Source organism: Mesoplodon bidens (genome assembly GCF_964165515.1).
Source record: "Mesoplodon bidens genome assembly, chromosome: 6".
Taxonomy (NCBI): Eukaryota; Metazoa; Chordata; class Mammalia; order Artiodactyla; family Ziphiidae; genus Mesoplodon; species Mesoplodon bidens.
Window position 1 is genome coordinate 50,443,738 of NC_138162.1, and position 12,736 is coordinate 50,456,473.

Consider the following 12,736-nt stretch of genomic DNA (forward strand, 5'->3'; position numbering starts at 1 on the left):
CCGAGATGCATTGGAGGATTTAGAATTTTCAATAAATGTGGCAAGTGACACAACAGAGTTTTCTTCCTCAAGCATGTATCTTTATTAGAATCTCCTAAAAAGTTGCTGTGACTGTATCTCCAAAGTTATGCATGGTTGTAAATGGTCACATAAAAAACGTTTAGCTTCAAGGAAGGGCACTCACATTTCAAGATCTTCCCAGGATGCGGTCAGCAGCCCTTGCTTTCTCTCCTGCCTTTGTCTGCCAACACTAATGCTCCTGGGCTGAGAGTGTAAAAGTGATGGTCTAATGGCAAGGGATTATTTAGGCTAGCAGTACACTGCATTTTCAGGCTAGAAGCTGGGGCTTTTAAAATGCCATTTTCCAGGAACAAAAGGGTTTCTGCAGTGTTGAAAAGTGTCATAATGTGACTGACATTAATATTTAATTGGAAAAATATTACAAGTTTTGGCAAAGGTGACAGTTGAAGAAAATTGATGTTTAATGAGTACTTACTATGTGCTAATTGCTGCAATAAATACAGTCGGTGAATGACTTAAGTCTCGCAATGACCCTAAGATCTTGGTATGCTGAAAGCAAGTTACATTGCAGTGTCACAGCCTGCCTCACCCAAACGCCCATCTATGTCATTATCAGAACAAAGAAACCTTTGCTTCTTGTGGGAGATTGCCACTAATGCTCCTCGTAATGACCAGGGATTTTTTCCACAGAGGTGTCTGCAGCACTGTGACAAGGAAATGAGTCCTTTCATTCTGGAAGAAAATGTACTGTATAAATTGCCTCTTACATTCCTATCTCTTAGGCAGTGGAATCTTAGAACGTTCTATCTCAGAATTCACAGAAAGGCAGAGCCCCGGCCCCACTGCAAACTGCAGCTAGGGCAACTAGCAGAGAGATGAAGAGCATGTGCTTGGAGGTCTAACTACCTGAGTTTAAATCTTATCGCTACCACTTGCTACCTCTGTGACCCTGGACAAGTTACTTAGCCTCGCTTGGCATCACTTATTCCTGCCATAAAATGGAAATGGTGATAGCACTTAACACATAAAGTGATATGAACGATAAGTATATAAAGCACTTAGTCCCATGCCTGGTGCATAAGGGCTCAATAAACTAACTTTTTATGACCCTCTGTTATAAACTATTCACTATCATTAAAGGATGTGACATTCTTATTATTGCTCACACAAGTAAGGAAAGAGGCTGCTTGGTCTTGGATAGTGAAAACTGCCTTTCAGTTTTTCAGATTTGATCTTAATCCCATGCTAAGGGTTTGATTTATATGGCCATTACTATGCTGTACACTGTGTGTTTATCAGAGGACTTAGACATGAGAGATGCCAGAACTTCATCCAGGGGCCACAAGGTGGAGAGTGAGGGGAGAAAGCCAGAACCAGATGGAATAGTGATTACTATGGTATTTGTAAAAATATAATTTGGTGTTAAATTTTATCATAGTAGTTTGATGGTGAAAGCCAGAATCTGTAAGGCATAGCAGTCTCAGCCAGGGTCCAAATGTGCAGCCTAGAAGCAGGTCTGGTGTGTTGCTAGAACATATCTGAACTTCAGGTGTCATCACTGTTGCTGTTTATTTAGCCCTTAATTGTACTAAGTCGTTTTATATACGTTTAGCCCTTGAGCGATGTTGGGGGGAGGGGGTGTTAGGGCTCCTGACCCTCTGACGGTTGTAAATCTACGTATAACTTATAGTCATACCCATTTCCCCTACATCCCTGATTCAACCAACCACGGATCAGCTAGTATTGATATTATAGTATTTACTATTGAAAACAATCTGCGTGTAAGTGGACCTAATGTGGTTCAAACCGAGTTGTTCAAGGGTCAACTGTATATATACTTAAAAGAAAAGCTTCCACAGACTACTTATTGATCTAGCTGGCTGTTACTCAGCAACTCATGCATTGGATTCTCTGCTGAGCAGACAAGATGATTAGTTCTTTTCTGGGGCCAGCATAGAAAGTTAAGTTCTGGTTTGCAGACGTCTGGGTATTCCATATTCCACTGGGACTGCTGCAACCAAAGGGCTCCTCCCACTGCTATTAAAGTCTTATCCTTGCTGGCAGTGGAGGAAATTGGGGTGTACTGAAGGCTAGCAGGTGTAGCTGGGCCACTCATGTCACAGGTCTGGAAACATGAACCAATAAAATGCTCTTTTATTTTTTTTTAACATTTTAAAGAATAGTGCTTTATTTAATGAGTTTTGGGGTGGGTTTTTTTTTTGGTTTTTTTTGCGGTACGCAGGCCTCTCACTGTTGTGGCCTCTCCCATTGCGCGCGGAGGCTCAGCGGCCATGGCTCACGGGGCCCAGCCGCTTCGCGGCATGTGGGATCTTCCCGGACTGGGGCACAAACCCGTGTCCCCTGCATCGTCAGGCAGACTCCCAACCACTGCGCCACCAGGGAAGCCCCTATTGAATGAGTTTTATTCACAGAAAAATAGTCTTTATGCCGACTGCCAGATTATACAGTAGAAAGCAATTTTCTTAGTTTTCCATACTGCTGGAACAGTTTCTACTAAATGAAAACAGCCATAAAATTATATTCACAAATATAGTACTCTATCTCACACCTTTCACATGATTATTCACAACAGTAATACGACATAAGAATCAGTCATTTTGTCAGGTTAGATAAAGTATAACAGTAATGAAAAAAATGCAAAATCTTCTAACAAAAATTACATTAAAGCCTTTGTTACATCAAATAAAAAATGCAAATTTGTTGCTAAGTATAGACAGAATGACAAAATATGTAATAATTTTAAATGTTACACTAATGATACACAAGGGTGTGGTAAATGCCAAAAAATCTATGTGCATTTCTGCAAAACTTTAGACTTCAAAATAGAATCTTACCACCCAAACATTAACGTAGTATTGTACAATTTGAAGCTATATGTATTTAAGATTGTCCTGTTGTATTAGTTATAAACTGTCATTCAATATGTAGTTATGGTTATGGTATGGTATAGAAGAAAAAATAAACACTTGAGACCTCCCTGGAGAGGCAGCTTGAAGCTTTTCACCATCAAACTATGTCCCAGTCTGGGCCATCACTAATTAACTATATAGCTTTGAACAACTCGTTTTACCTTTGAGCCTTAGTTGCCTCATCTGTAAAACAAAGGGAATGAATTATATACTCACTAAGGTCACTTCTAGCTCTGACACCGTATGATTCTATTATGCTGCAAATGAAATTCACATTGTGCTAAATGTATAGGAGTCAAACTGAAACTGATTATGAAAGTGGGAATAAGCCAATTGTTTCTATTAGGAAAGCTCAACTGAATTAGGTAAGAATATTTTTTTTCAAGTTTTTAAAACAGGAATTTAAATATTTTTAAGGACTTGACCTACTTGTTTTTTATAATTTGCATCTTAACAATGACAAATAACAAAAAAAGATGAGTAAGAGTCACTGAAAGAGTTATCATCTAAGTTTTAGCCCAAATTTCCAGAGTCAAGGCAAATCCATAGAAGGTAAAGAGTGTTAGGATGGGAATTAACATTTATAACATTTGTAATTAACAAGTAACATAATACATACATTATGCGTATGTATTTTACACATATGGTCTCCTTGAACTCATAAGTTTGTAAGAGTATTCTTAGGTAGGTACTATTCTCATTTCACAGATGAAGAAATGGTTACCCCTTTTCTTTTTTAAAGCAGATTTGGCTAAAAATAACCATATTTGCCAAATATTCCCTCCCATTTTATTTCTCTAATGGAAATGATACACAACCTATCCTATTTCTATTTCTCCCACCTCTCCATCCCTTTTCTCCATATTCAAAAACTGGGTAATCAGGAAGTAAAACAATGATTTCCGTCTAAAGGGTACAATACGAGGAACTAATGCTGTGGTGGCAATCTCCATTCAGAGTTCAAAATACGAATTTTATCCACTAAAATGAAAACCGGAAAAACACTACCAACATTTAAATAATATAACAACAAAAGATCATAATACACAGGGCATTTTTTTTCCCCTTTGATTAGGGGCACAGATGGGGTAGGACGAGTGTAGTGAATGCATATGATGTGATTTGGCCCTGTGTGTTAAGATGCTGTTTTAGATGTGAGTGTCTCAAGAACTACATAAGGGCCCTCTGTGTACTTGGCTCAAAGCTGCTGGCAAAGGCATGGGAGTAGGTGGAGAAAAGGGATAGAGATGTATGTTGGATCCTCTTGGCTATTCCTCTGTCTGAGTACTGAACACTACATATAGGGATCTATTCCATGGTCATTCCATGAAAAGATCACCAGAGAGGACCAAGATTGAATGAAGAATGGAAGAATCTGACTCTAATTGACAGGTAAACTTTCAAACTTAGGGAACCCAATAGAAAAATAATTTTCTCCTAAATGAATTCCACTTATAATTCTGCTTAGAAGTGCTTTTTCTCTTGAATAGAAATGTTCATAGAAGTGATAATCGGAACAAATATTAGTAAAACACGTAAAATGTTTAAAGTGCCTTGTTTTCTTGTTGTATAATTTATGTCTTGTTGCAATAATGCTGCATAACAAACAGCCCTGCATCTAAGTGGTTTAAAACAACTGGCTGTTTTTATTCATGAGTCCATGGGTGAGCTGGGCAGTTCTGATGACCTAACCTGGGCTCAGTTAATCTGTGTATCTCAGCCCAAGTCTGTAGTAAGCTGGCAGATGGACTAGGGGCTAACTGGCCTGGTACTTGGCTCTCCTGCACCTGTTCTCCTGTTCTCCAGAAGACTGGACTGGACTTGTTCTACAAGAGAGAGTGAGCAGAAGCACACAGGGCCACGTGAGGCCTGGGCTTGACACTGACATTGTCATTCACTACACTATGTTTGTTAAAGCAAGTCATGAGGCAGCCCCAATCTGAAGGTTGGGAAAGTTGAATTTAATGGGAGGAACTTCAAAGTCATATCGCAAGGATTATGGATACAGGGAGAGAAAGAATTGAAGCCATTTTTGCAAACAATCTAGCACACTTGCTATTTAAATTTTCCCTGTACTGAAGGAAACTTCAGTAAGATGATAGCCTGGAGGTAAATGATATGAAAACTGAACATAATGACTCCACAGAAGTCTCAGAAGCATGTGGCTGAGGTGGAATGTGGGTCTTCACTCTCCCATCACCCAGCGTTTGCTGCATTGTGCGTGATTCTATTTGCGATGTAGTTTTTTCTTTAAAAAATTGTCAAGCTCACTTTTGACATATATAAATTCAGAGTTGTTAACTTTGAGACAAAGTATATCTGAACTAGTTTTAAAGACTCTTTACTTTTTATTAGGCAGGAGAAATGATATTGGGACCTAATCAAGCTCAGCTTGCACGTATAGGAACATCCATAAATATTCTTTGATTCAAATGAGGTAAAGTCATGGAGGTGTTTGGGTGTTTGGGAAGGTGAAACTGAATTTTCAAATTAGTTACATTGGCTGCCTATCTTGTAAAAATTGCAGTTCAGGACCCATGGCTTTGGGTGAGAGCCATGGAATGCAGGCTGATTCTCTTCTCTCTAGTTTCCGAGTTGTATCCTCTTTTTTTGAATCTGAACCAGCATCAACTTTTCATTCCGAAAATAGTGCAGCATTTCTCCAGGGTGTTTGGGTTTTTTTGTTTGTTTGTTTTTCTGGCTCAGAAACATCTGTGCACATAAACACACAGATGTTTTCTTTTATTATTAAAAATATTTATTTTCAGGTAAGGTAGCATGTGCTTGTGGTATGACATAAAATGCTTTTAGTGAAAAGCAAGTTTCCCTCACACTGCTATCCCCCAGCTCTTTGTCCAGAGGTAAATGGGACATATTCCTCCAGAGTTGTCCTATGTATATAGTATATATAAGCAGAAGCAAATATTTTATAAGCTGTTTACACCTCTTATTTTAATATAAATACAAACTGCTGTGTACATTGTTCTTTACTTGTTTCACTTAATTTTCCTTAGAGATTTCCTCATCTCAGTATAGAGAGAGCAGCCTCATTTTACTCACAAACACATCCCATTTTCCAGGTGATATACTTCTCAGGTGCCCCTTACTTTGTCTCTCTTTTCCTGTTGTCCACATGCTATTCTGGGGGATTCCTATTTCCATACTGGGGACTTTATCTGTCCCAGATGGGTCCTGCCATCTTGATGACTCACATGAGGTAACAAGGAATCCATCTTTCTTCCCATGTCCCACTTTCTGGGAGAGCTGGAATGTTTCCCATGGCATAGGGCTGCTCTGCCTCAGCTTTGCCACTGAGTCTGAAACTGACCAGCACTGGTTCCAGTAATGCAGAGATCGGTCACATTGGACAATCTTGCTTCTCAGTTTCTGACCCAGTAGTATTTCTTGTTTTGTTTTTTGACACATCAGAAACGTATTTCATCAGTGCTAAGCTATTTCTCTTATTCTGCTGGCTTATTGAGATTAAAGCCAGACTGTGACGGCTCTAGCCCCTCAGAGCCCCTCAGAAAAGGCACCATTTAAGGTTGATACGTCAAAGCCATACCTCATCCATTCTTGGGTATCTCAATTGTTTTGAAGATACCCAGGATGGGTCAGTTAGAAGGTACCCTTCTCCTGCTATTGTTCTCATGGTCTGGGAGGTGCAGATAAAACAAGACTTCTAGGGTATGACTTTTATATGTCAATGCAATCAGATTTTTGTTAAGCACCTTATATTGTAGAATACAACATAATGTTTAATTTTAAACTATAGTACAATGTTCATGAGCATGAAATTCAGGGTTAGCTGGATCCTGTGAGACCTAAGTCAAATTATCTGACCACTGTAAGTCTCCAAGTACTCATCTGTAGAAAAGATTAATAATACTTCCTAGCTCAAGGGTTCTTTTGAAGATTAAATTAGATATTGTGTATAAAATGGTCACAGAGCATCTGATACAACAGTCAATGGTAGCTGTGCCCTTGAACCAAAGACCAGTATTATCAGCTCCTGCAAAAGCTGCTCTCATATCTTCACCCTCCAGGGATCCTAGGCTCTTTGAAATCCATCCTAACCCCTGGCTTTCTCCATTCCAAAGGGAATTATATATCCAGACTCTGGCTCAGAGACCTCAACAACACCCAGTAGTCCTAGACGAAGCATCTACAATGTTCAAGGCAATTCTTTGGCATTACACAACTAATCAAGAGTTTCACTTTTCTTTTTTTTTTTAATTGAGGTAAAAAACCATAGTATAAATAATAGAATTTGACATCAGAGGGTTTGGATTCCTTCTCTTTCATCTACTACTGTGTAACATTGGGGGATGTGAGCCTTAGTTTCCTTGTGTGTTCAGTGGGAATAAGAATACCTACCTCATATGTTTTTAACAAAATACATTGGTTAGTTTGAGGGATTAAATAATATTGATGAGTTCCTGGCACATACTACATGCCTGTACATGCCTGTTAACTGATAATTTCCTTCAGCATGTGTGATTGATATCTATGTAGCTATTTTGTTGGAATGGAGAGATAGCCTGCTTGCTTATTACAAACATTTTATTTATATTCTATCCTCCTGCCTTGAGTTGTCAGGTGAGGGCTCAGCACCCGAAGGTGTATAATAGATGCGAAGTGAGTGATACTTTAACATTTTTTTTTTTAAGGCCAAGAAAACAAAGGGTTTCGTTAGAATGATTCTGGTACTAACAAAGGTTGTCTCTTAGAAAAATATAACCCGAAAGCAGACTGTAACAAATTCTTTAAGTCAGTGTGCTGTGGGTCTGTGTGTATAGCCATTGCCTTCCTATCCTTGCCTTTCAGAATGCACCAATTCTCTTTTACTTAATATTTCATCAGATTGTGCTCTAAGATCCAAGAAGGTCTAGGAAGATAGGCACAACAGAGTAAAAATGACAGCATCATCATGATTAGTTAATTAAAAACTGGATCCCAATCTTGATGTGACACACAGTGTACAATTATTCTTACATGAATTTCCCAACACGTGTCATCTTAACTGTTCTTTATTCCTCCCTCACTTTCACTTCTACTAGGTCAGTTCCAGGCTTTGCCATTATTATAGTTAACACTTCTCAAGAAAAAGTAATCATTATGGATAAATAAATATGTCTGATGGCCTTCCCAAGATTGTACATTCATTAGATTTGGTATGTCTGCTCTTAATATGACACCAGTATCCAAAGTTGAGAGAGAGAAAAAGACCTCAAATTGATTAGCTACTCCATGCGAGGCACTGTGCTTGGCATTTCATATTTGTTACTTTATTTAATCTTCATAGAGGCCAGCTCTAACCTGGAACTGTAAAGAGAAGGGAAGTGTCATTCCCGGCTTTCCCTTTGTGATGCAAAGGAAATTTTAGAATGGTGTAACATTGATGTCAATACAATAATAAACAGATTGCAATAGTCAACCTATTATGAGGAGGAAGTGGCAGCTTTTCTTGAAATCTGACCACTCTGAGGGAGAGTCTTTTCATAAACAAAACAAAAGCGCCTTTTAGAAGTAGGTTCTAACCACCACCCAGTGGCTCAGCCATATTGAACACTGATCACTCCTTAAAGCAACCAGGTTTGGTCTACAGAGCCAAAAGGGGACTAAGGCCAAGGCCAGGGATTATAGAGCCTCACAGAGCTATCTCGGAGCAAGTACTCAGACTTCTTACCCACAAGGAGGTCCTTGTGCTCACCAAAAGCATACCCTGTTTGGGAATCTTGCTCACAGACAGGATGGTTAGCAAAGCATGTGAGTCTTAGAGTACAATCGTATCCTTGAAGATGGACACTGAAACCTGGGAGGTGCTTTTAATTGAGTGGGGAAGCAGGCAAGGAAGGGTAGAGTTATAATATCATGGATTAGTACCAAGACAGAGGTAAGCACCTGGTGCTTTGGGAGCACCCGAGTGTACCTGGAGGTGGGAACAATAAGTGACAAGTGTAAATCATTATGGTGATGCCAGAGGGAAAATTGGAGCCCACTAACTGAGGCCTTATAAGGTTGCACAATCACTACAAAGGCATCTAGAATTTTGTCTCTGATTTTCCTGGCTGAAGGATGATGAGATGGTAGGACAATTCAGACAAAGAGGAAATGAGGAAATGGTAAGAGTCAGAAAAATTCAGAGTGAGAGGAAGAGATCCAGAGAGGGAGGGAGGGATAGAGAGAAGGTGAGAGGAGAGAGAGAACTTTCCCTTTTCTTAACTGGAGTATTCCCTACTGTGATGAGAATAGAATTTAATTTAAAGATATTAAATAATAAAATTCAGATTAGAGAAACTAAAAAATAGAGGCTTTGATAGCCCAGTTTAAAGCTTTCAGATCTCTATTATTTGCCATTTATCTATTGACATTTCCAAAATGTTTCCTTGGAAAGCCCTGCCCAAATGTTACGCACATGTTTTATAGCTAGAGGCCATACCTGCTCATTGTAAGAATGGAAAAGTTTTATTAAGATGTGACTTATTTCCATGCTAGACCTCTAAGGCTTGACCCTAAATCAGACAATCAATAGCAAGATTTTTTCTTTTTCTTTCTTTTTTTTTTTTTTTACTCTGACTCTTCATAATCATATTGAAGGCTTTGTACTGAGTTTGGGTACGAACTGGTTATCATACTTGTGCTGATGTGACATAATGTTCCACTGCAAATCTGAGATGACGTCTTTCAAAATCAGCAGTTGAAGGTGATAGCCCTAAAGTTTCATCTGTCTTAATAAGGTTTCAGAGGGTGATCTTCTATTTTATTCACCTTTGCTGTGCTTCAATAACCAAGGTGATGTAGGAACACCCCCCCCCACCTACTTCTTGAAGGAAGGCATAGCTCAACAAAATGAAATTATTAAATCGGAATTTGAATGGGTGATAGTACATGTCAAGCGTAAAGATCAGATCTAATTAAGAAGGTTTCTATGACCAAGAAGTCCAATGTGTAATCAGAAAGCAGCACGTTAATTGATACTTGACTTTCCATGCAATTCTATTTGCATGGAAATGATAAAGACATCCCCTCAGTGTTTTCACTGCATATTGGTTCTGTATCATTATACACATTTAGACTTGCTACTTTTGTATGATGTACAAGCAAAAGCACACTTACTTTTGGAAAACATTGCTACCATTCAAAGAGAATCTATTCTGTGCTACAAACTCAGCCAGGCCCTTTTCATACATTACCTCACTTAATCTTTATAATACATCTCAAATAGAAGGATTGTACTTCCCATTGTACGGAGGAGGAGACTGATGTTCAGATCCATTAAGTAGATTCACTGAAGGTCACACAGCTAGCAAGTAGCAGATCTGAGATTCAAAACAGCTCTCTCCATCTATGTAGTCCATTCTCTATCCAGAATACTGCAAAACCTCTCTGAGCTTTGTATTGGAAATTACCATGAACTGTAACTGAATAAATACCCGTCTTAAGTTCTGAGTATTACAGTTGGGCCCAAATAAACATTCCCATTACATACCACCATAAAAGCCAGGACCAATTCTAAAATTCAGGCACCTTTTTTTTTCTCTTTTATTTTCTTTTCGAGGATTTTGCAATGGTTCATCATAAGAAGTGATTTCTTCCAAATAATTTTGTGTATTAGCTAGATGTAAATAAAATATCAACGTTAAAAAAAAAAAAAACAACTCCTTTACAGTGTGAATCTCAACCAGAGGTGATTTGCCTCTCCTCCCTTCTGGGGCCATTTTTGGTTTTCAGAACTGGAAAGGTATGATCGTATCTGCTGGGCAGAGGCTAGGGATGTTGCTAAACAACCCACAACAAACCTCCTACAACAAAGAATTATACAGTCCAAAATGACAAGAAGAAGACAACCATTTAAAAACCTAGAAGCAGAGAATTCCAGGGAAAGGGAGTAGAAAAATCCCCAGTCCTACCTAAAGCAGGAAGGAATCTGGTATGTTCAAAGAATAGAAAGAAAACCGGTGTGGTTTGATTCTGATGAGTAGGTGAGAGCAAAAGGAAAAGCAGCTGAAAAAATTCTACCAGGCCAGATCAGGTTGGGGCTCATATTCCCTGGTAGAAATTGAGATATTCTTTTTGTTGCAATGAAAAGCTGTTACAGGATTTTAAACAGGAATGTGGGAAAATCTGATGTGTGTTTTGAAAGATAACTTTGGCTACTCTTTGGAGAATGTTCTAAGGGAGGCATAAGTGGCATTGGGGAGACACATAGAAGGTTTTGGAAATCAGGAAGATTTTGTGGGTTTAGACTATGGTGTATCCGTGAAGATGGACAGAGTTGGTTGTTATCAGAAGTTATTTTGGAGGTAGAGCTGACAGGCTTGGTGACGAGCAGGTTGAAAGGAGAAGACGTATCAAAGGTGATAACCGGATTTTTGCCTTGAGCACCTGGGTAGGGGATGATGCTGTTTACTGAGTTGTAGACACAGCTGAACAGAGGAGAAGGAAATATCACATGATCTGTTTGGAGCTGAGTTATGTTTAATGTGACATTCAAGTGAAGGTGCCGAAGATTCAGGATGTGTGAATCTGGAGATCAATGAAGAGATCAGAGATGGAGAAGTAAATATGGGTGTCATCATCATGAAAATGGCATTTAAAACCTTGGAACTGACCAGAGTCACCTGGGGAGCCTATGTTTATAGAGAAAAGAAAGAGACTTAGGAAGAAACTTGGGGAAATCCAACCTCTAGGAGTTGACATCTATTCTTGATAAAAATAATTGCGAGTATCAACAAGTAGACAAGAGTTAGTACGTGGAGCAGAGGAGATCTGAAAACTTATTATGCTTATTTAGTGTGCACTGAACCAAACAAGAAGGGGGGGGGGAAGGTGGAGAGAAAGTTTTATAAGCATGAAGTAGTATAACAAATGTAAGGTAGCATTAATAGTACTTTTAGAGTAACTGACAGGAAGAGTATGGGAAACATGAAAGGAAAAGAAATAGCCTACAATGCCTTTGAAGAGATTAACTTTTACTGACTGGGTCCTTCCTGGGGTCTTTTTGATGCAGAGAGTAGAAGGGAATGTTATCATCACATTCTTGTATTGAATACACTCTTCTAAAACCCTGATGTTTTTACCTTCTAAATTGATAAATTTTACTAAATAAGTCATGCTTATATTCAAGTGTTAGATTTTCCAATTATCTGTATCTAATTTCATCTTTACAGGCTGTTGAGGTTTTTTTGAAACTCTATTCTGCTATTAAACATATTAGTATTCTTTCCTGTTTCTGTTACTTGCAAATTTAACCAATGTGTCTTAACACAAGTCTTACTAAAAATGTTGATCAGACAAGGACCAAGGACCTGAAGGGCTTCACCATTTCCCTGGGGATTTCCCTCCTGTTGGATATTACAACATACCTTGGCTCCTATCCATTATGTATCCGCTAAGTGTTGAACTATATTTTCATCTTTATCCCCCCCTTTTTTAAGCAAACTGTCTAGGTGAAATATGCTCCCACTCTGTCTATAAGATGTCACTAGTAGAAAAGTCTAGAGATTTTACCCCTAAATCAAGCAAGGTCAGTTATAAGTTACCAGAGAATATTTGGTAGCTCCCATGATTGCCTTTTCTAAATGTTCACAAAACTCTTTTTAAAATAGTCTATTTTAAAATCATATTGAGAAGTGTCTTTAAGTTCACTAAGATTTTTTTGAAAGTCAAGGTATTGTCCCATTCGGTCCTTTAGTGCCTATTCTCTACATATTTCTCAGATATTGCTGTTAGCAACGTTGCAATCTAAACTTCAGTTCCATCTGGGAAGGAGACACTCACTT

The 12,736-nt window shown here is 38.6% G+C and overlaps 1 pseudogene across 1 annotated transcript in view; it reads right to left on the reverse strand.

Moving 5' to 3' along the window:
* Nucleotides 1-1,885: 1,885 nt before the first annotated feature.
* Nucleotides 1,886-12,736, reverse strand: part of LOC308619276 (protein disulfide-isomerase A3-like) — a 43,642-nt pseudogene continuing 32,791 nt past the window's right edge. Inside the window, exons 4-5 of the transcript XR_014017890.1 lie at nucleotides 11,269-11,380; nucleotides 1,886-2,146 (exon numbers count right to left, since the gene is read on the reverse strand). The product of XR_014017890.1 is annotated as a protein disulfide-isomerase A3-like (transcript). The remainder of the gene's footprint in view (nucleotides 2,147-11,268; nucleotides 11,381-12,736) is intronic.